General features: G+C 50.7%; 1 protein-coding gene across 1 annotated transcript in view; it reads left to right on the top strand.

Moving 5' to 3' along the window:
• The window catches only part of CUNH20orf194 (chromosome unknown C20orf194 homolog), a 139,994-nt gene that overhangs the window by 47,935 nt on the left and 86,851 nt on the right, over nt 1-5,208 (top strand). The gene's annotated exons all lie outside the window — the stretch shown is intronic.

The raw sequence follows: 5,208 nt of genomic DNA, 5'->3' as shown, positions 1-5,208 counted from the left end.
TCTGCCTAAAGAAGCAAGGAGCTGTGGAATGCCAAAGTCTGGGCTGTGAGGAATATCAGTGGGATCTGAAGGGATCCCATCACCTGAAACCTTGGGGACTAGTGATGTTTTTAACAGAATTATAGATCCGTGGAATGGTTTGGGTTGGAAGGAACTTTAAAGATCTTCCACCCCCTGCCCTGGGCAGGGACACCTTCCACTAGCCCAGGTTGCTCCAACCTGGCCTTGGACACTTCCAGGGATCCAGGGGCAGCCACAGCTTCTCTGCCCAACCTGGGACAGGGCCTCAACACCCTCCCAGCCAGCAATTCCTTCCCAATATCCCATCTAACCCTGCCCTCTGGCAGTGGGAAGCCTTTGTCCTGTCCCTCCATCCCTTGTCCATGTTTCTTTGTCTCTCTCCATGTTTCTTGTCTCCTGCCTTCAGGCCACAAGTAGGTCACCCCAGAGCCTTCTCTTTCTCCCTAAAAATGACTGATTTAGGCTGGTTTTTTTCCTGTTGTGCAGTTCTACCAACATTTGTGCTGGTATTTCCATCATCCCCTCAGGAAGCAGCCTGTGGAACCCCCTCCTCCTCCTCCTCCTCTCACCCCCTGCACCCCAGCCCTCATCATCAGCCCTGTCCATCTTGGGATAACCTGAGTCTGCCTGAGGTTGGGGACAAATCTCAGCTCTCAGCCTGGAAAACTGCAGGGCCTCCAATTTGTTGGTTTAAGATGTTAAATTTAGACTTTGGATCCCGAAAACCTTTGATATAAATCACATTTTTGGCTTCATCTGGACCCAGTCCTCTTCACCGTGACCACAAATGACTGTGTAACACTTTTTTTGTCTCTGTGACACCAGTGCTTTTCTCATTTTCTCACCAGTGAGCTCTGAAGTGGCAAAATGGAGCTGCCAGGGCCTCGTCCCCCTCACAGGGAAGAATTGCTTCCTAACATCCCACCTAAATCTCCCCTCTTTCAGTTTAAAACTATTCCCCCATCCTATCTCTATTCTCCTCCATAAAACCTCACCCTCCAACCACGAGTCCATTTTTCCAGTGCTTAATTTTAATTAGAAAACGAATCTACATTTTTCCATGGAAAAACATCGGGAATTTCTGCTTGTTCCCCAGGACCCTGATTACATTTGCAGGGTTCAGTGGCCTCCCACAAGCATCAGACCCACGAGCTGTTCATCCCAAGATCTGTGGGAGCAGGACCTGGGGTGGGATTCCATCCCCAGAGTAGCTGTGGGATGGACCCAAGCAGTTGTAGGGGATTTTGATTTTCAGTTTTAGGGGATTTTGATTTTCATTTTTAGGGGGTTTTGACTTTCATTTTTAGGGGATTTTGACTTTCATTTTAGGGTTGGATTGTAAGTAAATTGTCTTGTGTGTCAACCTGAAAGCTGGTGAGGAGCTGTTGGAGGGGGATGGGGCAGAGCTGCCTCCACCAGCTCCCAGCTGGCACTGGTGCCAGGTGGGAATGGCTGGGGGGCACTGGGAATGCTGGGAGGGGACAGATGGCACAATGGGACCAGGTGACAGCTCAGATGTGCAGGGATACAGCTCTGTCTGCAGATCCTGAAGTACAACCAGAGAAAATGAAATCCCAGGGAGGGAGGGAATCATTGGAGCAAGGAATCCTGATACTCTGGATGAGGTTCCTGCTGCTCTCAGCTCTCTGCAAAGCTCTGGTTTGGTCTCACGTGCTCAGTGAAGACCAGAGCACCAGTCACTGCTCCTGGAAAGCACTGGAAGGGGTTAAACCCCACCTGGGGGCCCTTTCTTCCTCCTAAATTATTAGTCCCCCACAGGGCATGACTGTAGGATACCACGTGTTTTCCACTGGTGGCCCTGGGCAGAGCTTCCCAAAGAAAAACTGTGTATATATTGGGAAGGAATTCTTCCCTGTGAGCATGGTGAGCCCTGGCACAGGTTTCCCAGGGAAGCTGTGGCTGCCCCTGGATCCCTGGAAGTGTCCAAGGCCAGGTTGGACAAGGCTTGGAGCAACCTGGGCTAGTGGAAGGTGTCCCTGCCCATGGCAGGGGGTTGGAACTGGATGAGCTTTAAAATCCTTCCAACCCAAACCATTCTGGGATTCTGTGCTATATCTGTGTGTGTGTACATGTTCATGCTTCCATGCCCAAGTGATTTCATTATCCCTGTAGCTAATTAAGAGGCTGTTTGTGTTCAGCCACAGTGAATTCACCCTTCTGGATCGATTTTTCCCTCCTTGTTTTCGTGCTTGGCTGACACAGAGCAGCTCTGAACCCATCAACTTCATGCTCCACGTACCTGGAGGAGCTAATGGAATTACACCACGGGATGTTACCTGCCCTGCATTAAATGCTGGGAATTCCAGCTCTCCCTGGGAGAGGAACAAGAAAATAAAGAAGAAAACAAACAGGAAAATGAAGATATTAAGCAGGCAGTGCACTTCTGGTTCCCAGGCAGCACGTTTGGCCTGGCTCAAGGGTGATAACCCTGCAGATGAATACAACCAGAATGTATAACCTGTGCCAGAGCAAATAAACCACATGTTCCCTTTCCCACTGGAATATCAGCATCCCTGGGTGTCTGTGTCCCCCTGCCTTCTGCTGGGGGGGGATGGATGTGTTTGGTGCCTTATGGAGAAACAGTGATGTGGAAACAAAGCCATGTTGGTTTTTGATGAGCAGGTGACTGAAGTTGGCTTAATCCTGTGCGATTCCCATTTCCTTGGCTTCAAATAAACCGAGGGATTTTTGCCTGACAGACCGAGGGGACACGTGTGGGTGACTTGCTGAGAGTGACCCTGGCCTGGAAGCTGTCCTGGTTTATGTCCACTGGGCCTCAGAAATTGGATAAACTGCTTCTCTGTTGCATGGCTGACCCCCCTCCACCTGCACTCCTCCTGCTAATCCCTCTCCAGCGACGTTCCTTGTTCCGCTGCAAAGCCCTGAGCGGCTTCCAAGTGGAGGCTTTACAAGATATTAACTCTGGCAGCCACAACTGCTTTGCTCCCTCCCCCAGAGACAGACACCCAGGTGAGAGCAGAATCCCTAAAAGAGCAGGATTTATCTCCTTCAGTGCTGGGCTCCTCAGAGACGAGGACTTTGCACACTCCAGTAATTCGCAATTTGCCGTGGAGAGAAACTCTGGCTTGGCTCCCGTGAGAGCCTGGTGATCCCAGAGTGCTGGGCAGGGCTTTGTGCAGCACGTGCAGCCTCTGACCCCCACTGGGGTCGTGATTTATGGGAGCAGGCAGGTCCCTGATTTACAGAGCAGCTCCTCACAGCCCCTGCAGTTCAGGGCTGGCTTAATTCCCACTACCTTTACACAGGATTTACTAGGCTGGGACTAATAACGAGACAGAGGGTCTTGGAATCACATTCAAACCTAATTCACGGATGGATGGATGGGTGGATTCACTCACTGCCTCCCCTGGCTTTTGTGGTTATCCCACACTCATGCCTTTAAGAGCAACGCTATAAAATGTCAGATGGTGTCTGCCTGTGGATATAATTAAAATCCAAGCACGAACACACAATTACTTGAAACTTGTTTCCTCCGGCTCCCAAGCCCTACAAGGCCAGGCTGTAGGTCTGGGTTTAAATGCTGATTCACTGTATTTAAATGCTGCATTCGCTGAGTTCTCGGCACTAAAATTATTCATTTTAATGACTTTTGTTTTCCTAGAGTTGGTTTTGGCAGTTGTGGTCCCTGCCTGCAGCAGCCTGGGGGTAATTGGTGTGCAGGGCCTGGCAGCAGAGGAGAAGGGAAATGCATGGGCAGGTGACAAAAACCAAGCAGAAAAACTGTCTGAGCCTGCAGGAGGAAGCTGTTCCGTGAATCCCTTCTCTGTGGGTCCAGAAGAAACCAAACCTTCCCTCAGGATCCAGGCAGAAGCTGAAGATTTTGGCACGAGCCAGCCATGAACTTTTAGAGAGCTGATGAGGAATTGCCAAGCTCCCAGGAGGTGAGATAGGGATCAGAGGTGCCTGAGGAGGAGGCAAGAGGCAACAGAGGAGGATGGTCATGCTCAATAACCACCCTGGGGAGCCTAAATCAGACTCACAGGCTGGGACATGGACCTGGCTCACGGCGGAGCAAGGTGGGATCAGGGCATATTTTGTGGCACTGAGGGGATTTGGGGGGTTTCTACCTGCAGGTACCCAAAATCAGGCTGCAGATCCCAGTTTTGGCCATGCAGTGGTGGATTGTTTGCTGCTCAGGTGTTTGTGCTTCCCTAAACTCCCTGACAGGAGGGGAGAGCCAGGATGGGTCGGGCTCTGCTCCCAGGGAACAAGAGACAGGAGGAGAGGGAACGGCCTCAGGCTGGGCCAGGGGAGGGTCAGGTTGGATATCAGGAGGAATTTCCTCATGGAAAGGGTGTTCAGGGCTTGGCAGGGGCTGCCCAGGGAGGTTGGGAGTCCCCACCCCTCGAGGTGTCCCGGGAAGGATGGGATGTGGCACTCAGTGCTCTGGGCTGGGGGACAAGGTGGGATTGGGCACAGGGGGGACTGGATGGTCCTGGAGGTCTTTTCCAACCTCAGTGATCCTGTGACACTGGGGTTCTGTGATTCCTCTCCCTTGGAAAACCAGCAGCCCTGAGCCCTGTCAGACACACACCCAATGCTCTCCCCTGCTGGATTTCTTTATCCCACCACACCAGTGGAGAAGCTGCCACCGTGTTGTCCTTGTTTCTTTTTCTTTCTTTCTTTGCTTTTTTTTTTTTTCCCTTTTAACCTTGGATTTTGCAAGCATTAGAGACTTTACACCGGTTGAATGACTCGAAATTGGATTTTCAATCCCTGCAAAGCTCCTGCAGAGGTATGACCCCAGCACTGATGATTTTAGCCTCCAACTACTCCAGCAAAGAGAGCTCGGTGCCCCCCCAGCTGCAGCAGGTCTCACTCAGCACTAATCCTTTAAAGCATTTGGGTACATTTCTAAGGGTACATTTCCTTCATTTCTAAGTGAATCCAGGAGAAACTGAAGCTTAAACAAACATGGTGTTTGTTTGGAACACCTTCAGGTCAGCTCTGTAAGGTGGGGTGTGAGAATCTGTACCACGTCTGCGTTGGGAAGATAAATCCACTGCCAGGACCTCAGCAATACCAGAAAGAGTCATGAATACTCATTGCTTTTCACTGCACCTTTAGTTTTCAGTTCCTCCCCCTGTACTGCTTCATTCCAGCACGGTTGTGCTTTGGAAATAAGGCTGAAATACTCAAAAAAAA

The sequence above is a fragment of the Manacus vitellinus genome, unplaced genomic scaffold (genome assembly GCF_001715985.3).
Source record: "Manacus vitellinus isolate BGI_N305 unplaced genomic scaffold, ASM171598v3 scaffold_61_pilon, whole genome shotgun sequence".
Taxonomy (NCBI): domain Eukaryota; kingdom Metazoa; phylum Chordata; class Aves; order Passeriformes; family Pipridae; genus Manacus; species Manacus vitellinus.
Note: the sequence above shows the minus strand (reverse complement) of the source record. Positions and strands in the feature narration are given on the sequence as shown.